At 38.4% G+C, this 26,288-nt stretch overlaps 1 protein-coding gene and 1 long non-coding RNA gene across 10 annotated transcripts in view; one reads left to right on the top strand and one right to left on the bottom strand.

The window, feature by feature from the left end:
• Window positions 1–26,288, bottom strand: part of PDE4D (phosphodiesterase 4D) — a 1,407,338-nt gene that overhangs the window by 337,527 nt on the left and 1,043,523 nt on the right. The window lies entirely within an intron of this gene.
• Window positions 1,186–24,451, top strand: LOC139046407 (uncharacterized). Its single transcript, XR_011506464.1, has 4 exons — window positions 1,186–1,316; window positions 16,679–16,786; window positions 22,370–22,493; window positions 24,336–24,451. It is a non-coding gene; the product is annotated as an uncharacterized lncRNA (long non-coding RNA).

Here is a 26,288-nt window from a genome sequence, read left to right as displayed (position 1 = left end):
TCTCAATAAAATGTATCAATAGTGCTCACAACATTAAACCTGACAAGCCATCCCTTGGCATTTTTCTTTTACAAATAAAAAAATAAGCATGCCATAAATAGGGCAATCAGCCCTGGAACGGTCCAGAATGAGCTGAATTACAGATGTCTAAAACATAAACTGGATGGGGCCTATAAAACTTGTTTCAGAAAAAGATGTAGAATGTGTTTCTGGCCATATCAACAAGAAACTTTCTTCCAAAATAGTATTATGGCAATTTTGAGAAATTCAGAAAAGTCGAAAGACTTTTACAGTGAACCCCTGTATATCTACCACCAGATTCGTCCAGTAATATTTAAGAGGTTACTTCTTAGCAGGTGATTATCACATTGGACTTGAGCAATGAGAACTGTCGGGTTAGAATGAGATTCATTTGAATAATATTTGTAGATTGTACCTAATGTTGAACCTAAATTATAAGTCTCTGTGCTTTCCTGTTGAGTCGGTTGTAAAAGGTAGGCTTTGTATAGGCAAAGACAATGTATTTTTTCTATGTGATGTAAATAACACAATAAATATGAATTCCTAAATCTTACTAACAAAAATACTTAATGTAAAAAGTAAATATTAAAGATACATTCAAAGATTATGAATTATCAAAATCAATATCCATTTAAGTGATACAACTGTCAACCATGAGGATTTATTCCACTTTAGTCTTAGGTAATATGTTTTCTGAATTGTTTCATACTGGCTAATTCTCAGTAAATTATGAGTTCAGTCAGGTGGTTAGGAATGAGATAATTGGGAATATTCCACAGTTACTGATATGGTACAAAATATGCTGTAAAATCTATGAATCAGAAGATGTTGCAATAAACGGAACTTTGGTTTTTCTGTGGGTTTAATTTTTATTTCCTTCTGCTATTTTTTAAATGAATATTATATAAATGTTAGGCATAGTGTGTTATGGACAAGAAAGAGACTCTGTTTTGTAATAAATGAAAAAAAATCCTAACATCAATGAAGCTATTCTTCCTCTGCTGTTTCTGATGCGCCTGTGGAAAAGTCAGCCTGCTACCTTCTGAGCTATTTGAGATGCAGGTCAAAGTCAAATGACATCACAAGAGTGACAGAGGAAACCTAACTTTAGTCTCCATGAAACTGAAGAACTCATAAAAATAATGACTGAACATTCTCAGCTCACGGTTGGAGTCGGATACTTGAAAAGGAACCCAGACAAGGAGGAGCAGGCACCGCACCGTCACATCAGAAGCCTGGGCTCTCAGGTGCTCCAAGGACTGGGAGCATCTCAGCTTCAGAGAACGACTCTTCAGGTACATTTAAGGACATGTGTTTGCCACTCTAGCACAGCTTCACTACGGCAGTTCAGTGAAAATAGCACATACAGCTATGGAAGCATAGAGTGGCATTTTTAAGATGTTAGTGTCAATAATTTGTTAAAAAGTCCATTATAAAGTGCTCTATATATACGTGGGAATATTATTCAGTCACGAGAAAGAAAGGAATCGTGCCATTTGTGACAACATGGACGGACGTTAGGGCATGATGCTAAGTGAGATAAGTCAGACAAAGAAAGACAAATACTGTATGATCTCCCTTACATGTGGAATCTGAAAAAGCCAAACTTATAAAAACAGAGTAAAATGGGGGTTCCCAGGAGCTGCAGGGTAGAGGAATAAGAGAGATGTTGTTTAAGGGTAGAAACTTGCGACTAGTAGGTAAATAACTCCTGGAGACATAATGCACAGGTTAGTGACTATGGACAACAATATTGTATTATGAAGATCAAACTTGCTAAGAGACTGGATACTAATTATTCCCACTATAAAAAAGAAGGAATAACTATGTAACATGATAGAGGTGTTAGCTGATGCTACAAGGGCAATCATACCACAATATATAAATGTATCAAATCAATATGTTGTCCACCTTAAACTTACACAATGTTATGTGTCAAATACACTTCAATAAAAAAAGAAGTGAGGAGCCAGCCCAGTGGTGCAGTGGTTAATTCCACACCTTCCACTTTGGAGGCCCGGGGTTCACCAGTTCGGATTCCGGGTGCAGACACGGCACTGCTTGGCATGCCACACTGTGGCAGCTGTCCTACATATAAAGTACAGGAAGATGGGCACGGATATTAGCTCAGAGCCAGTCTTCCTCAGCAAAAAGAGGAGGATAGGCGGCAGATGTTAGCTCAGGGCTAATCTTCCTCAAAACAAAAAAAGAAGTGCATTATAAAATTGCTAATACTAAGTAGAATCTAATTACTCCCAAAAAGCATTTATTAATTCAATCCAATTCATAAAAATATGCACAAAAATGGTGACAGTGTTATCTCTGGGTAGTAGGATCATAGGCATTTGTAAACCGTCTTTTCTGTAATTTTCAAATTTTCTACCACAAATAGGGATTCCTTTTATAGTCAGATAAATCTAAATATGTGTTACTAAAAAACTTGAGTAGTCGAGTTTCTTTTTTCCCACCAGGCGTTTTAGATTTTCAGTTTGAGTAGATTTCAACCAAAGGTCAAGAATAAAAACTTTCGAATTCCTATTAAATTAAACATGCCTCATAGAGAGTTTACACATTGCTGATTTGTTAAAGGGTCAGAGAGAAGTGCTGGGAAGGCAGATAAGCATACACATCATTTAATGCCTATGATGATAGGATTTAAAATCAAATTAAAAGAAGTGTGATGCAGCCTGCAGACACTTACCTAGAGAGGACAGAGCAGTCTGCCTCCCAGAGGCAGAAGAGCCATGGCCAGAAAAAAAGCCAAAAGAGAAAGAAGCCAAGCTCTTTATAGACTGAGAGCCCCACTTCGTGCCAGTCTGCAAGAAAATGGTGTAAGAGCTAGATGTTTGCACAGCGCCCCCTTGTGAAGAAAGGTTTTCGGGACTGTACCTTCACCCAAAGAAACAGCCAACAGCTTCCACCAGCCATACAGGGACTTTGCTTAGCCTGCATCATCTGATGACTGACATCCAAACCTGACAGAGGATGCATATGTGAGTGTGAGCGACACACAGACTTGGTATGGTACTTCTCCATTATTAAAGGTGTACATAAATATTTCATGGGGTTGTATTTCTTAATGGTAATGTTTTAAAAAGAATTTCTCAGAATAGGAAATCGGTATCTATTTTTGTCCCCCCCTTCCCTCAGAAACTTGCTCTCTTGTTCTGATGGACATTGCTTCTCCATTAGACAAAATAAAATTGACTACCGAAAATTGGAGAATATATTAAAAGTCAAATATTGTCCATTCACCTTAAAAATATAGAACCATTTATTTATAAAACGTCAGTATAATTATGAGTGCCATTTGGAAATGTGTTAGTCACCTGAAACTTCAAATGACGGCCACTGATAAAAATATCACCATGTTAACAATGTGAGAACTAGTGGAATTTTTATGTGTTTGAACTAGCTCTTTAATTAGAATAAAAATCTTACGTAAATGATTCCACTGATTTACAATTATCTGGAAAACTGCTCAGCAGGAAAAATTAAATTCTGGATGCTTCCTGCAAAGGTGAAATTACTCTGAAATGTACTACAATGTATGCAAGAAGAGTTGTGCAGTACCTGACATTCTGATTCCAAACCTGAGAGAGGATGACTTGTTTTCACGTTCAGTTGAACAGCTGATTGGAAGTGAGGACAGTCTTCACTTTGCCTCTTGCTGGCTATACGACCTAGCTAATGAGGATCATTCATCTCTACTCACTTTCTTCCTCAAGCTCTCACACAAAACATGCTTGTGAACTCTGAGTCAGGTGAGCAAAAAGGTACAGCTGAGCACAAACCATTATTAAAAAGTAATGACAACACCAAAGGATGGCTTGGGTGGCCCTCCATATTCTCCACCAGTTTTTCCAAAATCACTCCAAATAAACATACAGCCATGTACCGCATAACGACATTTTGGTCAATGATGGACCTCATACACAATGGTGGTCCCATAAGATTAGTACCATACAGCCAAGGCATGTGGTAGGTTACACTGCCTCGGTTTGTCTAAGTATACTCTATGATGTTAGCACGACGACAAAATCGCCTAATGATGCATCTCTCAGAACACGCTCCTGTTTGTTAAGCAACACATGACTCTCTAGGGAAAGTAAAAACAACGTGCTTTCATTGCAAACGCAGATTCAAGACAAGTCTCCAAGATCCCCTTCGTTCCAATCAAACTGTCATCACTACTCAAGCGACTACCATCTAGAAATTCCGCTGTGGCCTCTGCCAAAAGTTCACACTGTTCATTGATAAGCATCATTGTGTCCATGGGGAAAAGAGAACGTGAGGCACAGAAGGAAGGAACGAGTACATGTAGGAACCAACCCATATTTAGATCTTGTGCTTTCACATAGGCTTGTAAGAGACTGACACCTCCCAGTTATATCTCCAGCCCTGACATTTTCCCTGATTTCCAAAATAGCATAGCCACCTCCTTATTGGACATCAGCATTTGGATATCTATGCCGTCTTAGGCTGAATTCCTCCCAGGAAGACTCTGCAAAGTTTTGGCGTGGGTACTTTATTTGGAGAGGAGGCAGGAAGGGAACCGTAGGAAGTTAGGGTTTGGGAAGTGGGGCAAGAAGGGAGAAAAGGCAATAAAGTATGCATAAATAAGCAGGTGACCACGGTGAGCAAATGGAACTCAGTCTTCTTGGGGACTCTTTGAGGGACCATATACACATGGCCCGGGATTGTCCCCCTGAAGAATGTGGAATGTAGAGCGTGCGAGCACACCTGGGTCCCTCAATGTTTGAGGGTTGCCCCGGGAAGTTTTAAGTCACAAGCCCTTCTGGGCGGCCTACACACAGTCTAGTGAGCTCCTTTCTACAGAGGAGGCCTCTAGGTGCTTCAGATGAGAAGGTGACTGAGCACACAGGAATTGTCCACTACGGTCACCCACGAACTCTGTAGTGGGTCAAGGGGAAATGGGGTGGGGTTTGAAGACTTTGCCACAAATAGGCCTCTCAAACTTCAGATGCTTGAACTGAACTTTTGCTTCACGTCTCCATCACCCTACCCCTAAATCTACTCTTCCCTTGTCTTTCCCCAACTCAGCAAATGAAAACACAAGTTAATTTTTTCAGACCAAAACCCTTGAGTCATCTTTGACTCATTTCTTTTTCATACCCCATATGAAAATCCATCATCAAATACTGTTAGCTCTGTTTTCAAATTGTAGCCAGAATCTGGTCACTTCTCAACACTTCCACTGCCACCCTGGTCCAGGTCACCACTGTCTGTTGCCCAGACTATTGCAGTGGCTTCTTAACCATTTTCCCTGCTTCTGCCTTCACTCCAAGGTCGTTCTTTACAGAATACTCAGAATGATCCTTTGAAAATGTACTTCATTTCTCTACTCAAAACCCTCTACTAGTTTCCTACTTCACTTGGGATAAAATCCAAACTCCTTACCATAGCTTATAAAAGTCCTTTCCTATCTCCCTGACCTGTTTTCCTTCTCCCCTCCCCCCTTGCTTACTCAGTTCCATCCATACTGCTCTTCTTCCTGTTCCTTGAATGCAATGTGCCTGCTCCTACCTCAGGACCTTTGCACTTGCTATTTCCTCTTCCTGAAATGCTCTTCCTTCAGATATCTTCATGGTCCTTTCATTTTGTTAAGACTCAAATGTCAGTTTAATAGAGAGGGCTACCTATTCTGACTAATCAATCTAAAATAGCACTGCCATCATTCTATTTCTTGGCCTTGAGGCTATCACGCTAAGTGAAATAAGTCAGACAGAGAAAGTCAAATACCACATGACTTCATTCATATGTGGAAGATAAAAGAAAAGAAAAAAGTAAAAACAACAACAAAAATGTAGATACAGAGAATAGACTGGTGATTACCAGAGGGGACGTGGGGAGGACAAAAGGGGTAAAAGGGCAGATGCGTACAGTGACAGATGGCAATTAGACTTTGGATGGTGAACATGACGTAGTCTTCACAGAAATCAAAATATGATGATGTACACTTGAAATTTCTATAAGGTTATAAACCAATGTTACCTCAATAAAAAAAATAAATAGAAAAAAAATGAAGTTCCATTAGAACAGAGACTGTTTTGTTCACTGCTATATACTTGCAACTAGAATAGGGTCTGTTAGTGGCAGAGGTTCAATACATATTTGCTAAGTGGATGAATTCACTGGTCTAACAGCTTTAAGAGATAAATGTTGATACTTATTAATCAAATATTTACTAAATACTGTGACTAGTATTGTCCTGTAACAAGTATCAGCAGCTGCTGCTCTTCAGCAGCACGTATAGCCGTTGAGGAGGAGAGAAACTGTGTCCACTGCATGGTGCAATCGCTGGAGTTCAGAGGGGAGATTATTATGAACGGCTTTGTTTGTTAGTGCTGGGGAGTCGATTCTGACTCCTAGCGACCCTGTGGACAGCAGGGCGGAACCCTGCCTGGTCTTTTTGCGCCACCCTCTCACCTTCCCGGGCTAGCTCAGAGAATGCTCCACTGCTATTCATAGGGTTTTCATGGCCAATTTTTTTTTTTTTAAAGATTTTATTATTTCCTTTTTCCTCCCCAAAGCCCCCCGGTACATAGTTGTATATTCTTCGTTGTGGGTTCTTCTAGTTGTGGCATGTGGGACGCTGCCTCAGTGTGGTCTGATGAGCAGTGCCATGTCCACGCCCAGGATTCGAACCAACGAAACACTGGGCTGCCTGCAGCGGAGCGCGCGAACTTAACCACTCGGCCACGGGGCCAGCCTCTCATGGCCAATTTTTTCAGAAGCGCCCAGCTCCTTCTTCCTAGTCTGTCCAACCTGGAAGCTCCCCTGACACCTGTCCACCATGGGTGACGCTGCTGGTATCTGAAATACCAGTGGCATAGCTTTCAGCATCATAGCAACATGCAGGCACTACAGGATGACAACTGACAGACGGGTGGTACAGTTCCCTGACCGAGATTTATGAGCAGTGGTAGTTAGGAAAGAAAGGTTTAGACTGGACTGGGAACAACTTGCAATGTTATGTTAGGAGCAGGTCCTTTGTTCCATTTAAAAGTGAAAAGTCATCAAAGGTTCTGAACAAAGGAATGAAACAATGAAAGCAGAATTTTAGAACAATTCATATTTGATTCTAGTCCACTAGGATTTGAGCAAGGAAGACTGGAGCCAGGGAGACAGCGTCATGAATTTTTCCCCCTCAAATCTTCCTTTCTCTCAATATCCAAGACACTGGGTTTTTCACACATCTTTAGTGAGGTATAATTGATAGAAAAAATTGCACATATTTAATATATACATTCAATGTTTGCACATTTGTATATACCCATGAAACCACCACCACAATCAAGGTAATAGACACATCCATCACCTCCAAAAGTTTCTTTGTGTCTCTTTGGCTTTTGGATTTTGTTTTTGTTTTTCTGTGGTAATAACACAACGTAAGATCTACCCTCTTGACAAAGTTTCGAGTGCACCATAGAGTCCCGTGAACTGCAGGCACTGTGTCCTACAGCAGGCCTCTAGAACTTAGTCATCTTTTCAACATACTCTGTACACTACTGTATCATTCCTTATTTTTCCAACTCAGGAAGCTTTTTGTCCTTCCTGGGAATGTTAACTAACACACTTTAGCTGAAAACAGGTCTGTTCATGGTTTCTCTGGAATTGGAAGTGACCCCACAACAGGTGCAAAAACCTCAGATCCACTCTCTTAAGGGTATCTAAGAACTAATAAACAAGTTAGTGAAAAAGGATAAGGTAGGACACAAATGTGCTCTGGGTTATCTGGTGAGAAACAGTTATGAGTAAATGGGAATAAACAAGTCAGAGGCATCCATAGCGACCTGCAACCATTCTCCACTTCTTTAACTTGTGTCTCTCTGGGGCATCGTGCATATGGCAGTCTCCCTTTCTCTGAAGAAGTCTTGAGAAGACAAAGAACACTGTATGGTCGGTGCTCTCCTGGGCTGTGAGCTTCCTGGGGCCATGATCCCTGGGACTGCTGAGCGAGTAGCAGTAAGCAAATGTGTGCTAAATGAATCCCTCACACTTCTTGGAAGGAAGACTCCAGGGAAATTTCATTATTTTGCTCTAAATTCTGCTATTTCTTCTTGTAATGAATATTTAATTCTGTTTTGTTCCAGAAAGGATTCAAGACTTCTCTGTTTCCTCTGGTAATTAGTCTAGACAAGCCACATCATCCGTCTCTCCACCTGCCCAGTGGACAATTGCTAAGGCTTAAAATGGTCACGGTTATATTTGCACCTTGATACGATCGAGAACATTTCATGTACATAAACCAGTAAGCATCATCTGAGAATAGAAGCTAGCTAACTTTAGAATGTCTGACATATCTTTACAAACAATTGCACATGACTGATTGATCCTGTTGAAAAAGCCAATTTGATTCAAATGTTAAAAATGAAGAGAAAGTTGTATAGGATAAAATTAAGTCATTGGGGCACTTTGATGGCATTGCCTAGTCTCAGTTCCATCTTTTCACTCAATTCATCAAATTATTTGCCAGGTAAACATATGGATACAGTCAATCTCTTAGGCACTGGGATTGAAGCTCTGAGGACACTGTTAACAAATCCATAGTGAATTATGAAAGAGCTTACTCCACACTGCTCAGACTCTGTGCCTGTGTTCAGGCTATGTCCACCTTTTAGACAGCTTTTTTCCCCAGAATTATTAACAATAGCCCCCATGCTAACACCAGGTATCTTTTTACAAAGTAGAAAAGGAAAAACCACATTTTTAGTAGATAATTCATGCTGCTACAAAAATCACAAGGAAAAGCTGAACCGAAACTAGTAACAAGCTTTTGCTTTGTGCCCCACAATTGGGACATTTTTGCCTATATCCTTTATGGGACTTCCTCCAATATCTTGTGCAAGACCATTCCTGAGGAGTTCCATGCTCAGGGCAGAGTCCACTTGAGCGTCCTTCAGTCTCCTATTTCTATCTCCAGCCCCAATCCATACACACTCTGTGAGGTCCATCTGCAGGGCAAGGCAGTAGCAGAAGGCAGACTTTGAAGAGAGAAAGGATTAGAGGAGTGAGCAAGAATGTGTGTGTGTTTGAGTGTTTGAGTGAGAGTGTGTGTGCGCGCGCCCGTGCGTGCGTGCCTGTGGCATGTCTCCTGATTTACCACAATCTAGGGAGCTTCCGGGGAAGCTCTGTGCTAAATTTCAGCACAGCCGGCCTTCCAAGCAGGCAGCTGCTTCCCTGCCCTTCCCTGGCCTGCGTGCTCCTCTTCCTGCCAAGTGCCAGGCACCTCAGCCACAACACTGAAGCCGTGACAGATCAGCCGACTCTACAGGCCTGAAAAGGCCTCTACTCATGTGTCTGCCTAGCACTCAACAATGCATTTAAATGGATTTTCCCATGCATAAAATAAGATACTTTTCTTATAGCCTGCTGACTTTTACCAGCACTGACCTAAGAATCATACCAAAAAAAAATTGCTGTGAGAATGCTGATATAGTTTTCTGTTTGAGTAACATTTATTTTTTATGACTATATAAATGAATATTCATTATATAATATTTTAGAAATGCAGAAAAGTAAAAAGAAATATCATCTACACTCAGAGATGACTATTGTAAATCTTCTGGCTCATTTTCTTCCTTATTTTTATAGGTATATACACATATTTATGTCTCTAACTTTAACGTTCATTTGAGATCTTAGGGCATATGATTTTGGATTCTGCTTCACATTCCATGCTTTACTATAAGCAATTTCCCATATCATTTTAAGTTATTTTAAAATATTTTTAATGTTGATAAGATTCTATGGTGGAGTCTAATATCGAAATTTATTTAAACATTAGCTTATGTGGAAGATTTAGAACATATGTAGGTTTTCAATATTCTAAGTATTTTTGCAGCAAATATCTTTGAAAGTAAATCTTTTTAATATCTCAAATTACTTCCTTAATCCAAATATCTATAAATAGAATTACTGAATTAAAGGGTATGAGTATTTTTGAGGCTTGAGGCTCACGATGACTTTTACTCATTTTTATGAAATAAAGCCTTCAATTCGCTCAAAAATCAATGTAACAGCTATACTTGCATGCATTATTTTGACTTTTTTAAAGATTAGTAAAACAAGATAATTGAAAACTTGTTATTTACTATAAACAGAATTCTCACCACATGAAAATTGGTCAGAACCTAGAGCAATAAAAAAAAAAGGGATTCTTCTTTTATAAGACGGAAAAAAACCTCTACCATATAAATCCTTAATTTTGGCCACATTTTATGAAAAGGCCAAAAGCAGACATAAAAAAAAACCCATATGGCTATTATCATAGTAACACAGAGTTGGTCAACCACTTCAAGTTCTTGTGGCCAGTGAGGTCACTGGAGCTGCAGGCTGACATTTCTGACAAATTATGCACATTGAAGTCACATTGCTCTACTTGCGGCAGTTTTTCATAATTATAGAGTTCTGTTTACAAAAAGTCCTTGACTTAAAAATACCCTTTTGTGCCCCCTAGTGTTTAAATTCATCAAAACTTTTGAGTTCATTTCTTCTAAACTACAGTTGAACACCACTGCATTCCCATTTATACCAAGTGTTTATCTATACAGGAAGGGGCCCAACATACATATTGTTCCAAAATTGTCAATGTTTACTTAAATTTTTTCATTTCAAAGGTAGCTACAGCAGGGACTGGAAAACTACCATAGGGCAAATCCCAGCCACAACTGTTTTTGTAAATAAAGTTTTATTGGAAGATGCCATGTGTATTTATGACACATTGTCTATGGATAGCTGAATTTGGTCTACAACTGCAGAGCTGAGTGGCTGCCAAGAGACTTTATGTCCTGCAAAGTCTAAAATATTTACTCTCCGGTCAAACAGAGAAAAAGTTTGCTGACCCCTGGGCCAAAGAATCTCTCTGGTACTTAGACTGGAAGAGGAAATAAAATACACATATTTTTCTAAAGAGCTCATACCATTTTACAATACCCTTTAATTCTACTCCTTTCCACCATCCACTGGAATACCAGTTAAAACAAAGAGAGTTGTAGGCCAGACGATCAGTTTTGTGGTTCAAGCATCAAATTTATGTTTTCTCAGTGAAAACATCTGTAACCCTTGACTTTTGTAGTGTCTACTCAGGGCGATAATACTGATTCCATCCTGATGACCTTGATATTGATCTGATATATTGGAGAGAATATAATGAGATCAAAGTTCTTTACCCATCAAGTTCAGGGGACCAAGAAATTTCTTGCCTCCTGTCCTACATCATCTCTTATTGATTAGCTAGAACTTAGACTAGGAGGAGATCTGGTGTCCCTATCGCTCTCTTTTTTTATACATTTAATAATAAAGTTTGCAATTACTTTTATAAACACATACAGTCTTTATAGAACAAAGTAAACATACCATTTATAAATAAAATGGAGTTTACCTCAGTTTTATGCTTGATTCAAATCTCACACAATCACTTCTTTCATATATGTATGAGAGCACAGTGCACAATAACGAGGCCATAGTCCTCTGAGGGCAACATAGCAGGCCATCTTTCTTCCTCAGTACAAACCCCCTCTTCCTAAGCCCCTCTGAAATCTTACCTTCTCTCTTGTGTATCTAGAAGCTTTATTCAAATTTCCTTCTTATGTGAAATGGTTGACACATAGTTCATTAGAACTTTTTTTAATGTGGTTTCCAGCAAGTGGATCTATTTTATTGCTTTTTAACATAAAACTTGACTTCTGGTTCAAAATGGTCACAGCCATTCCTTTTTCAAAGATACACATCAGCAATACCTCAGCAGACATTTTGCACAATAACAGAAGAAAACACAAAACTAAGGGCTTCTTCACTATCCTCCTTGTATTTCCCTCACTCTCCCAATACAAACCGCTGCCTTGCGTCTGACGCAGAAATTATTTAAACATAAACCCAAATACACACCCCGCTTGGACTTACTTTATGGAATCACATACTTAAAACTCTTGAATCAAATAACTTAAATCCGCAATGTTACCTTTCACGTATTTGCAACAAGAATTACAACAACAACAAAATGCACAGTGAAACACATCATTTTTCATGCCCAACGTTAAAAGCAATTAAAATAGAACTCAGGAAAAAAAGTGAGACCATACCTCTATTCCATAAGCAAAATAAATTATTTCCAAACTTACCTGCAAAAGAAAAGAAAAAAAAAAGCAATAAATCTCAAATCAGAGTGCATTTTAATTACTTGTCAGTAAAACTGTGGTACTAACATAGTCAATTCTTAATTATCACCGTGTGGATCATTCTCTGTAAATAATGCTAGTTCTTGTAGATGCCAATAGGGCTGGCAGTAAAATCCTCTAAAGGCCAATTTTCACCATGAATAGAGTCCTTTTCCATACATAGTCTAAACCTAGTAGATGAGCTTTTAGATCTAAAACTTAATTCCCTGGACCCAGGAAGTCTGTGCATTACAAAACGTATTTTGGGGAATAAATACAAACAACAGGGAAAACGCTTCAGAGTCAGACCACCTGAGGTTAAATCTCAGTTCTACTACAGCCTGATAACTCAAGTCATTCTACACCCCTTGAAACTCAGTATTCTCGTCAGTAAAATGAGGACATTATATTTACCTAGGTAGAGTATTCCAAGCATTAAGTGTGATCATGTTGCAGAAGCTCAATTAACATTAACTGCCTTCTTCCCTTCCTGTAAGCTTCATTTCATCCCAATACTTGGGGAAGAATAGGTGTTTAGTGTAGTGTTTAAAGCACAGAAGAGCTTTAGGCAATTTAAAATGGCTAGAAAAGATAAACAAGTTCTGCATTTTCCTGTCTTCACAATGTGACCAAGTTGGTTTATAGTAAATATTAGCCATCTTCTAAATGCTGAGCAATTTATTTTCCACTGTAAGTTTAAGCATTTTGCTCCGAGTTCCAACAATTCACTGAGAGTACAGCAGTCTCTGGCATGGCCTCAATGTCCCATGGATGCACTGCATCCCCTATGACTGTCCCCATCACTCTCTCACCACAGTCTCACCAGCCTTCTCTCCACTCCTGGAAACAGGAAGGATGCTCCAGCCTCAGGGCATTTGCATTTGCTGCTCCCTCTTCCCAGGAATCCACGCTGCGACCTCTCCCTCTTCAAGGCTTGCCTCAAGGGGCCTCTTCCACTGAGAATTAACCTGACTTCTCTGTTTAAAATTCCAACCAGACTCTCCACCTACTTCAAACTCCCCTCCTTTGCGCTGGCTTTTCTCAGCACTTCTAACCTTCTAATACATTAAACAATGTAATGCAACCCACGATGTTTACTGAGTCTCCCTGCCCCTAACACCCTATATAAGCTACACAAAAACAGGGGTTTCCATCTGTATTGTCCACCGTTGAATACCCAGGAACTACAACAACGCCTGGTAAGTAGGAGGTATTCAAAACACATTTTTTAAAGAATGAATACAAGTATTTTTACTTATTTACATATATATTTACTTAAATGTTTTATTTATATACATATATTTATTATACAAATAAGTACTTGCATATTTATTAACATAAATATTTAATACTGAATTAAAATTTTAGCTAGAAGTAAATCATTTTACTTTTACTTCATTTTGCTGGGAGAATTTGTGGCGGTCCCTAAGAGCTGTTGGCTACTATTTCCAGCTGTCCACCTACCAGGGACATGGAGGGGCACCTAATGAACCTCTTGTGATTGAATGGGGCCACGTGACCAGTTCTAGCCAACGTCATGAATCATGAGCAGCCAAGCACTGAACTGCTGGTGAGACCCTCTACCCCTTCCCCTCTCTGCCAGAGAGACCAGCAAAGTCCAAGATGGCGACTCTCCGTCAGCGTCTGTGCTGGAGCCTGGCGGCCGTGGAGCAAAGCCCTATTTGATGACATGTAGCATGGGGAAAAGGCCAGCCTTTGTTGCTACAAGATTCGGAGCTTGCTTGTTAGGGCAGCTTAATTCAACCCATTGTGACAAAAACGAAATTATCCACATATAATTTAAAAATTAAATTCAAAGGCTTACAAAAAAAAACCTTTATTATCTGGATCCATTCTGAATGCCCTTTCCCAAATCATTTTGTTACTGCTGGTACTTAACTCTGTAATTCTAAGTAATATGCTTTCATTGTTGTTTCTTCATTTTGAAAATTTTAGCCATTATCTACTCATTTCTTGTTATATTAGAGAAAGATTTAATCTCTAATACTGAGCCCTCTTCCCTTTCTTTCATCTAGTTAAATAATAATTTTTAGTTAAATTTATAATCACTATTTGCATATATTTACTATATAAAACTTATTACTACATACATACTATGATTATATTCCTCTTATGGTATAACTTTTGTCTTGCTTGATGTTACTAATTGCCTTGTTTTTTCACATGTGCAATTTTCTTTTGTATTAAAAAAAAATTTCCTCCAAATGGTAGCTTATATTTGCCATCTCTCTCAGATGATCTATCAAATTGGATAATCTATCAATTCCATTTTCTCCTCTTCAGCCTCCTCCTCAGGGCCCTCTACTCTCTTCCTTCAATCAGTATTTCGGAGCTAGTTGCTTTCTAGACCTTCCAGAAATCTGACGTCCTGACTTCTCTCCATGGTGTCCTGTGTTGATTATTGCCTTCCATGACTTCCTCTTTAACACTTTGCTCCTTCTCTGGTGGGTCACATTTTACAGGAGCTTAAGTGGCAAAAGCGTGAATTGGATTTAACTTTTTCAGATCCTGTGTGACTAAAGATGGCTTTATTCTGTCTTTAGCTTTGTTGATGGTTTCACTTGCTATAGGATTCAATGTTGAAAATAAAATCCCTCCAAAATATTGAAGTCCTGGCTCCAGTGTACTCTAGCATCTCTGATTATTTTTTAGTAATCTGACGTCAATCTGATTTTCATTCTTTTGAATGTGATGTCTTTCCTTTTCTTTCTTTTGAAGCTTTTAGGATTTATTTACTGGGAGTTAAGAATTTTCTGAACACGTGTCCTTTATGGGTCTTTTTTCATTCCCTGTACTGAGCACTCCAGCTTCCATTTTGATCTGAAAAATTAATTTATTTCAGTTATGAGAAATTTTCTTAATTTACTCACGTTTGTTTTAAAAATAGCTTCCTCTCCTCATTGCTTACTGCTTTCTCCTTCTGGAATGACTCTTATTAAGATGTTGTGCTTCCTACATCAATTCTCTCTCTGACTACTATTTTCTCTCCTATTTTTCATCTCTTTGTCTTTTCATGCTGATTTTTTTTTTAACCTTCTCTTCCAAGATTGACTATATATTGTCATTTTGGCAGCATACATTTTTAATCTCCAAGAATCCTTTCTTATTCTTTGATTTTACCTTTATCATAGCACCCTGTTCTTGTTTTACGACTATGATATCCTTTTATCCTTTATGATATCCTTTACGACTATGATATCCTTTCTTTCTGAAGATTTTATTCTTTGGTTAGTTGGTTTCTTAATTGGCATTGACATATTTTTTCACTCCCATACATTGGCTCTGCTTCCTCTGGGTTCCATTTTTTTCTAGTTATTTGCCTTGGTCTCCTTAAGTGGTTGTCCTAAAACTTATGATGACGCTTAGTTAGCTACTCACATTTTTAATTGAAGCACAAAAAAGCATGGCTGAGCTCACTGTGTGTTGGATTTCAAAATTGGGAGGCTGAATGAGCACCCAGCATCGGAAACACCAAAATGTCAGAATGTGAAGATCTTCTCACTGAGACATGTTTACTTTTAAGAAAAGCCTTGTAATCATTGGCCTGGGGTAAAGTACACCTGACCGCTTTCATTTTACGTGGAGGGTGAAGAAGGAGGGTGAGGTTTCAACATTCCTGAGGCCAACTGTACTGGATACTGAAATGCACCATCCAGATCTCTCTCAGCATGTATTTCTCCAGTAGAGGGCGTACCATTCTCGTCCAAGACCAAACCCCCTTGATGCAGAGCAGCTTGCATGCAATGGCTGGTTGATGGAAGGAGGGAGGTGGTACAAGGGCCTAGACCCTTCCTCTCAGTTTTAGATGCCTCAAGGGGTCAGCTGAGGCCTCCACTGAGCCTTTACTCCTCCCCCTCCCCTTCCTCCAGAGGAGTCTATCCTAAGAGCACTTCCTCATAAACATCCTGCTCGCCAGCTCACAGCCCCCTTCCGAGGGAATCTGACCGCAACACAGTCAATCCCTTCATCCCTTGTTCTAGCTCCACACTGCAGCCCTACAGTGTGTTTCATCTGCTCCCCGAGTCCTGAGCCTCTCCAATAACATTTCCTCAGAAAATAAACTTTGAGTATTCTGTGGTCGGGGCTGAGGGTGGGAATCATAGGGGGTGGGAGAGGGAGGCAGCCTTTCTCCTATCCCCACGCCCTTCTTTTTTAAATCCTTCTATTTAATTAAGAAGATATAAGCACTATAGTCAATTCACCACCGTTAATCAGAAGTCCACAGTCTTTAGATTACTGGTGCAATTGCTCTTCTCTATTAACATGAATCAAAAACAACTTTATCTATTAAAAGCAGAAAAGGGCATGAGGACATTTCCCAAATTGTTGAGTGGAATACTCATTTTTGCGATGTTAAGTGTTTGTTACAACAAGAAAAATAAGGAAAAAACTACGCAAATAACTTGGACACTGTTGGCTTGAAAATTTAAAAGAAAAACATGTTTTTATTGCAGGACTTTTAGGAGCTTTGGATATAATAATTGGAATGTGACTCTTCTAGAAGATGGAGAACATTTGCAGAATAATGAAGCCACTCCTCCCTGGACATCATTAATATCAGAGTAAGCCACCTTTTAGAATGCTACCTGGGAATTGCTTCACAAGGCATCTTCAACTAAGTTTTATATCAATCACAGTGTTTCTATTACTCCTACAAAAATTCTTTTACATTAAGGGGAGAGGTAAAATGAATTGCTAATCACTTGAAAAAGAGCATGACTGTACTGAGGAATAAAACAGGTTAACTCACTTTTAGGTGAATGCTTTCCCTATTAGATTAAATTGCCTGCTAAATTAAAATTAATCATAATATTTGAATTATGATCATTTAATGTAAAATGTCTTCTCCCGGAATATTCTACACTAGAAGTCAGTTTCTCACCATCCTGAAATTTGTTCCAGCAATCTGTGCATATTTTTAAACATCTTTGTATCTCTAGTTTAGCTTGTGCCAAATTGTTCTCTGTGGAGCACCAACCCCAATAGATGCTCTGAAAACAAACAAATGAAAAAGTTCCATATTTAATACAGTTTGGGATAACCTACATATGATATTTCTTTCTTGGAGACTTAAAATATTTATTTATTGTGTTAAAGACGTCGGGAATCTTACAGTAATACATCATTTTAAGTTTGTGAATCACATCTTATTTGACCACAGAATTGTTTTTCATGTAGCACCTGTTGATATTTTATGTAACTAGCAGTCCACAGAACCAACTTTGGGACATACCGATTTAGGCTACTAGGGTTCTTAATAGCAAGAGATGAAGAAGACATAAACTATTATAAATGTTAAAGGGAAAAAAAAGAGATCCAATGGTCATGACCAAGAGAGGTGATTTTTGTGAATGCACCTGATTTTTCAATGAGAAAAGACGAGGAAATAGGTTCAATTGTATTTATATACTTAGGGTAGCACATGGTTCAGGACCCTTTGCCCAAATGTATCAACCTCATACCATCATGCCTTCATTTACCCATGGATGGGGGTTCAAGGCTAAACTGTAATTCCAAAATACATCTTTTATTTTGTATAGAAGGAACATCAAGGATCTTTGACCCCCGTGAATGACACGAACCTACTATTAAAATTTTATCTTTGCTGATGTCAGGAATATTAACAGACTAAAATTATAAATATTTTTAAGATTTAGCTAAGGGACTCAAACAAAGGAGCAAAAATATTTCATCATGGTTTTATTTATCTATCTATTTACCTATCTATTTTATGAAATTGTGTGAGCATGGGTTTTGGGGATGAAGAGATAATGAGATCAAATCGTAGTTTTCATCCCAAAATCTTCCAGACTTTCCTTGTGTATTAGGTTCCTTGTGTATTATGTAAACTATAGGGGTTTACAGTATGAAGGCCATGAAGAGGTTCATGAGTGCGGGGAGATGGTGAAACACCTGAAATTATATACAAAATTGTGTATATATTTGCATTTCTCAAAGGAGCAGAACCATAGATTTAATCAGATTTCCAAAGCACCCTTAAACCTCCAAAATGTGATAGATCATTTGAGGAGACCATCTCTAAAGATTTGCTTTCGTTTCTGATTACTGTTGTCGAAGGTTTCCTAATGGAAGGTGTCCTAAGTCATGTTTATGATATTTAGTAATTTCTTTGCTGGGGTCTTTATTTTTAGATATTCAGGAAACTTAAAAAAACAAATACTGCAATTAGTTCATGGGAATTGGTTAAAATATGCTTAATTATATAAAGTTTTAATATAGTTTTTTATTCTGCAACTAGGGCAGAGTGAATCACTTCCCTAAAGACCTTATTTGAGTGAGAAACTGAACTGCCCACAAGGTGGCTCTCTATAATCTTGGATGGACGAGTTTCCCAAACCAATTTCTCAAAAAGCTATTTCTAACATCTTCTCTTCCTTTAAAAATCTCATATTCACAATAAATGATTCCCTATCTTTGTTTTACTTCCACGATTGAATATCTAGCAATGCCCCACAAAGGAATTGTTAATATTTTTTTGAATGAATGGATTAACGAACAGATTGAAACATTTGTCGATTACTTACTGCATTAATATTACATTATTATTTGTCTGCTACATACATAGCCCTGTGGTATGCATGGTGGCAGATTAAAAACAAAAAAAGCGGTAAAGTTTAAAGAGAAAATCACGTTCTTATCTTTCAGGGAAGACAAGATTTTCATAGCAAAGCATTCAGAATATATTTGAATGAAAAGTGATTGGTATAGACAAATTATAAATGTACAAAGAAGAGGAGACATCAATGTGGGGTTCAATTAGATGAAGATCTTATGAGGTTTGTTTGACCTATAAAGAACTGTAAGTTTTGTATGAGAAGAAGGCAAGGAGACAAAATTCCAGAAAGGGCAAACAGCACAAGGAAAAGCTTAGAATTATGTGGTCATGGCATGCAAGAAAATGGCCTCTCTGTAGTTAAGGCTAGATGAATTATAGAGTGTTGAAAGTCATTCCAAGGGGAAGGAAAGGTAATTAATATTTACTGGGGACATACTATGATTCATGCTGATTAAATGACCCCTCTACCTTGATAATATATGCATATGCCTCTTATTAACAGATTGGAATAGTAGTGCTGTATTTGGATATGTTGAGGGTAGGTGGGTCTTTCCTAACTGTTGGACTAAATCCAGTATAGAATCTCCAGGGTAAGAGAAAGGGCCCCAAAGGGGAAACCAGAATTGAGGAGACGTGCTATAAATAAGTCTCAGAGGAGACTCTGTCTTAATTCTCAATCTGAAGATGATGTCTTTTAGAGCTCTCTCATGGTAGCATTAAAGATGGCCTCTGCTGCCTGGTGTATAATAAGAGCCAGAAGGAAAGCTTCTTACAGGGGACTGAGTTTGAGTAAAATATCTCATTTATAATAAGTCAAATTAGCTAGTTTCATGTTGTTTTGATTTTATATTTTCCCTTTTGTCAGTAAAGACATGCCTAAAAATTTCAGCTTTGTCTTAGCTGTTGACAGTAAAAAAAAGAGAGGTTTTTACCCACATTTGGGCTAAACTAGGTTAAGAGGAGCCATCCCTGCCTCTCCAAAGGATGATGGCAATGAAGATAAAAATTAGAAAGACCCCAGCAAAAAGAGTCCATCTTAAGGCAAAGAGAGTATAGGCACATGGTCTAGCTGCCTCACTCCAAATTGAGAATTTCCTTTCATTCCAAACTTGAACTCCAAATTTATAAGTGAAATTGTCGACTCAACATACCCACTTGGATTTCTTATAAGCATCTCAACTTAACATGTTCATAATGGAGCTTCTAATCTTCCTTCCCCAAGCCTTCATTTTCTTTTGCCTTGTCCACCTCAGTTTTTTGCAACTCCATCTTTCCAGTTGCTCAGCCCAAAATCTTCGTCAACCACCATCATTTCTCATGATGTGGTCTCCTATTAGCACTCCTTGCTTCTTCCCTTATCTCTCTAAAGTCTGTTTCCAAATTAGCAGTCAGAATGATCTTGTTAAAATTTGTTCAAAGGTCCTTGCTGACTTACTGTTTCACTCAGAATTAAGGCCAAAGTTATTAGTAAGACCCACAAAGCCCCACATAAATTAACATTTACTGGCCCCCACTCCCACTCCCTAGCCCCTAATGTTTCATCTCCAACTCCATCTCCTCTTATTCTCCACTTTGCTCCTTCACTCCAGCCACTGAGACCCCCTTACAACAGTCCAATCATGACAGCAAACTCCTTAGTTTCCCTCTGCCTAGAACACTCTTCACTCACATATCCACCGCCATCACATGATTACTGAAATGCCACCTTTTCAATGAGATCTCTCCTAACCACTCTACTTAACATTCCACAGCATGCACACATACTCATTAATCTCTTCCAGATACATTTTTCTTCATAGTATTTAGCACAAAAACTATTTATCTATCTATCAATCTATCTTTAAATTATTTTTCCTTATCTTTTTCCCTCAACAAGAATATAAGCATTAGGGCAGTAGAATTTTTGTCAGTTTTATTCACTGCTGTATCTCCTCCATCACATAGAATAAAGCTCAGAACACAGTATGACTTCAATAGATATTTATTGAAAAACATTTTTTTTGTCTTGGTTTCTGTATTCTCCTGAAAAATCAGAAAATCTGCCAACACTGGCCTGTGTTTTCTCCTGGCAACAACTGTTAGGAGCTTAGAAGTAGCTGCCCAGGCAGATGAGGATGCACTCCCGCTTTGGCCAGGATCACCACTGTCTTCTCTATTTGCATTACGTTCCTGACCCCTGTTAATGCGTAAGTTCTGACCTCTGCTGGGAAAATCCTAAAAGAGAGTGACAGGATCAAATGAAGGTGTTCATTGTGTCATCTGGGAGCAGTGGGTAGGATCAATGTAATGAGCCCAGACGCAGACATGCCAGTTAGTATCTGTTGTCTAAGTTCAGGCATGAATAGATGAGGACTTGTGTGACGTTAATATGCCAGAAAATGAAGGACAAAGGAAGCAGAGTTTGAAGGAAGGATTAACAGAATTTGAGGGTGGCCTGGATATTGGAAATGAGAGTAAAGAAGGAGTAATGAGGACTGCAATTTCTAGACTAGTTGATTAGGAGATTGGTAATTCCCGATGTTAAACGAGAACTTGGGAAAAAGTCAACCTAAGAGATCAGAAGGCTTACATATGGAAATAAATATACTGATCTCAGTGAATGTAAATTGAGTTTGAAGAGGCACATTTAAAAGGATTTTGATAACAAAAAAGGACTTTGCGATCAATGCCTGAGGTGAAGATTCAGTTTTGCATATTGTTTACACACTGCCTATGAAAAGGCACATTATGACGAAGACCATCTCAAGAACAGAATACACAGAACAAGAGAAAAAAATAGGGTATGAAAGAGAAGATTCCAAATTATAGGTCAAGTGGTTAAAATGAGGTTTAAAGGCAAAAATCCTTTCCTCACTCCACCAAAAGTCCACACACCTACACAAACACAAGTGTTAATGATTTAGTGTCTTGAAACTGGCTATTTCCATGCTTTCACACTCTATGCGTGTCCCACCTTTTCCCATTCCATATCTAAGGTAATCCCATTCTAGTGAAGACAAATTATGAAGGACACCACAGATATTTGAAAAGTTTCCCTCTTTTTCCTTTCTTGACCCTGTATTTCCAAACCATATATGCTCTGTGGAAATCTCTGAGTACAGAGAAAATAGTTCTATCTGCTGGTTTTTAAAATGTTAATTAAAAAAAAAGACCGTAGTTATTTTTAATTCAAATGCCATGCAAAATTCATCTTCTTCAACAAAGGGCACGTACCAAGCACAGCACCAAGAATATAACAGGTGGTATCATTTCCTTTTCCCTTCCTCTGAAACTTGAATGACACTAAAGTTTTATCATTCTAGAAAATATGTACTTTAATTAAAAGTGGAAGATAAATGTGATAAAAGTTTTCTTCAAGCTCCTTAAAACAAGTTCAGTCTGTAAAGGTCGGAAGTATTCTTTTTCTTCTGTTATTAAGGGCCATTGCTCTGTGGGGCCTAATGTTTCAGATTTTGGATATTCATTTCTTTGGATTGAAGGCATCATAAGGCGTTTTCCACCTTTAATGCTCTGAAGTGGTTTCCTTTGAGTTGCTAAAAATCTAGTCTGTCCTTTTGGCTCCAAACAGCCCCGGAGAGGCCTGCTATCTGTATTGGCAGATAAATGACAGCAGATGGAATCAAGAATGCATCCTGTCTCATCCGCAAGCCTGCAGCCTCAGAAGACGGATGTGCCCCTGAAGCATTATGCAGGTTGTTCAACTAGCATCAGTTCACTGTCACAGTTGGGGAAAGGGAAATTGGCAAATCGCTATACATAGCAGGCAAAATGCCACCCTCACGGTTCCTGTAGGCATATTTTCTCACTCACATCTTGTCTTTTTGCTGAGGGCAGGCTTCTGGGCCAAGATGTTTTGCCATCCTAGAATTTTGGGTTTTTTTAAAGATTTTATTTTTCCTTTTTCTCCCAAAGCCCCCCGGTACATAGTTTGTATTTTTAGTTGTGGGTCCTTCTAGTCATGGCACGTGGGACGCTGCCTCAGCGTGGTCTGATGGGCGGTGCCATGTCCGTGCCCAGGATTCAAACCAGTGAAACCCTCGGCCGCAGCAGCGGAGAGCACGAACTTTAACCACTCAGCCACGGGGCCCACCCCTGCCATCCTAGAATTTTTAACCCACTGTGTAGAAAGGTAATTAATATTATCAAGAAAGCATGTGTTGCCATTAATATTCATTCTGTTAGTACTATCAAAGCACTAGGAAATGAACATAAAAGTGAATGAACAATTTACTGAGCATATGCTATATTACAGGCTTGCTATACTATACAATCTCTGTTTTTATTACTATCAGTAGAAATAATAAAAGCAAACATTTTTATAGTGCTTACCATAAACAAGGCACAGTTCCAAGGCTTTAAAATAAAACTTTTTAAATCCTCACAACAACCTCATGAGCTCAGCATTACCATCCTCACTTTAGATAGAAGAGAAAACCATAATAGTTACTACTCATAGTGATACTAACAGCAATAACAGCTAACATGAGTGTTATATGTGTTAGGTACTATTATATGTATGTGTGTGCAGATACATGTATATGTGTATAATACACATAGATGTGTGTATGCATATATATATATATATATGCATAGATAGATAGTGTATATATATTAATTCTCTTAATCCTCACAATAGCCCTGTGAGTTTGGCATTATCATTTTCATTTAGAAACGAGGAAACTAATTATAGTAATAATGGATAATGCTAATAATAGTGATAACAGCTAATACTGTAAGTTTAATATATGTCAGCATATTAATGTGTGCAATGCAGATATTATCTCATTTAGTCTTCACAAAGTTTGACATTACCATTGTGGTTTTAAGATGGTGAAAGTCTAAGAACCCAAGGACAAATAACTTAGTAAGTGGGGGCCTGGGTTTTTAACTCAGATACTGAGTCCAAACCCTGGCCCCTTCACCAGTGCACCAGATCACAGACACACATTCCGGAAATGCAGGTGAGAGACATAGGTTGCGATCATAAGGAGTTTATACCAAGTGAAGTGTGTTTTACAACATATTACACCAATTGGAAAATGTGATTTAACATCTCTTTTGCGAGGGTCCATGATGTGCAAAGCTGTGTAATAAGCAGTGGGAGAAAAGCAAGATGGAGGTAATACACAGGCCCCACCTTTGCAGGAACTTGTGGTTCCGTGGGGGAGGGAGATACGTACATGAATAACGCAAGAGAGTGAAGGAGGTGGGCAGAGCTGCAAGGGGGCAAGTGAGAGGTGAACTCTACGCTGGAACATTAGGCTCATGGTGTGGAACTCTGGGGTATTACATTGAAATATCCGAGCTTCTCACTGGGCTATTTGTCTCTCCCTATTGACTCCATTTACATTCAGCTCTGCTGAAGTTGCTCTTGTAGCTATTGGTTTTCTCAATTAACAGAAAAGAGAGAGGGAACAGCATGAGGACATTGGCTGTTGCTGCTCAGCCATGGAATTGTGCTGCTCCAGAGGGAAAAGTCTGAATGTTGGGAGATTCTTTTTGTTTACTCCATTCCCGATACACCTGTCTTTCAGGAAGCCCGGCAGTCCACTAAGCCAAATAAACTCTCGCTGGAGAGCCCTTCCTTTGGACCAAGCACAGAACTTTTCTGTTGAATCAAGGAGCGCTCAGAGCATGTATTCTGCCAACCACGCTGAAGGTCAAAAATTTTTCCAGATGCTGTTGAAGCAAAGGGAATTCTAAACCTGCAAAGAACAGCCCGGGTCATGCTAATTCTGAGGGTGAAGGTCTGACTGTAAAGGAGTCAGATGTATCCGGCAAAGCCCTGCACAGAAAAACACCTTCTTTACGCTACCATTTCACTCAAGTAGGGTCAACAGTGGTACGGAAATCATAGGTTTTATTTTACTCTTCGTAAAGAGGTTTATCTCATCTAAGGGTGAATTCAACAACTCGCAGTGATATAGTGACTTCTTTTTGTCCTGATGATTTTATGTATCCTGCTTACTCGTGAGAAGACTCTATGAATATAGTACTAGTTATAAATCACCTTTAGAGTGAGAGCTACAGTAGGATAACCTAATACATAAACAACACAACTGCCTTCAATGTCCGCAACTTCACTCATCAACCAGCAATGAATCTGCTGGTCTGACTGGCCAGGTGTTCATATCTCCTCTCTCCTGAAAGGTCAGGGCTAAGCCAGCTTCATCTCTGCCAATAAAGAGTACCACTAGTCCCTGCTCTATGCTAAGTGACAATGTTAAATCTATCAAGTATTAAAGGGGAAATGGAATATTCCATTCAAATATTGAACAATCCCATTCCAAGATCCTTAACTGTGATCAAGCTAATAAACATAGGACATTTATAATATTTGGAAATCTGGTTGCTTTGGTTTCTTTTAAATTTACAAAGGAATTATTTAACTAAATTATTCTCTAAAATTGTACTACACAAGCTTAGAACAAGAAACTTGGGTCCTTTGTGCCACCCTTCTCACTATGAGTCTCTGAAACTCTTTTATTCCTTTCTTCTGATATTTAACCCCATACTTCTAACTGACTTCCCATTAGAGATGATGAGTATTTCACACTCACCATCTCACTTCCCTACTCCCCGTCTTCTATCCTTCCAATAGAGTTACATAACAATTGTTGGTTAAATGGATATTCAGTTTTATGCTATCAACCCTGGGAAGTAATGTTTACTTATAAGCCAAATAGTGTACCATGATTATGTTTCATGCATTGAACAACCATTTGTTTTTCTCTGGAGTTATAAATTGCCTCCTTTTTTATTTGCTTAATTTTATGTGGCATCGTCACTAATTCTTCCAGAACTCTCCAAAACAATTTTAAGAAGCGCTTTATAAAATACTTTCTGCCTGGATTGAACACATCAATTATTTCAACAGTTCCCTTATATTTGATTGATGATTTAGCTGGGTTTGGAATTGCAGGTTGCAAATCATTTTCACTTAGAATTTTCAATGCACTGCTCCATTGTCTTCTAGGCATTGATGTGCCTTTGAGAGAATAAATCAATACTACCTGAACTCTTATCAGAAATGTAGTTTGCGGGTCTTTCCTTCATCTCTAAAAGCTTTTAGGACCTTCTGTTCATATCTGGTAGTCTGAAATGTCTAGATGTGTCTTTTGTACAGGTCTCTTCATTGTGCTGAGTATTCATGGGGCTTTATAAAAAAGAAAAACATTCTTCAATTTGAGGAAAGTTTTGTGTTATTTCTTTGATAAGCTCATTCCCTCTATTTTCTCTTTCTTTTTTCTTTTCTCAAACTCTTAGTAGTCAGATCTTAGTCATGGAATTCTTTCTCATAACTTTCTTAACTTCTGTTGTTCATCTCTTTATCTCTTTGTTTTACTTATTGATAGATTTCTAGAACTTTATCTTTCAGCTCTTCTATTGAAATTTTAAATTTTACCTATCACTGTTTTAAATTTTAATAACTCTTTTTTGTTCTTCCTTGTTAATTTTATATGGTATCATTTTGTTTTATAAATGTA

Source organism: Equus asinus, chromosome 10, assembly GCF_041296235.1.
Source record: "Equus asinus isolate D_3611 breed Donkey chromosome 10, EquAss-T2T_v2, whole genome shotgun sequence".
NCBI classification, from domain to species: Eukaryota; Metazoa; Chordata; class Mammalia; order Perissodactyla; family Equidae; genus Equus; species Equus asinus.
This window is presented reverse-complemented; position numbering and strand designations above follow the sequence as displayed.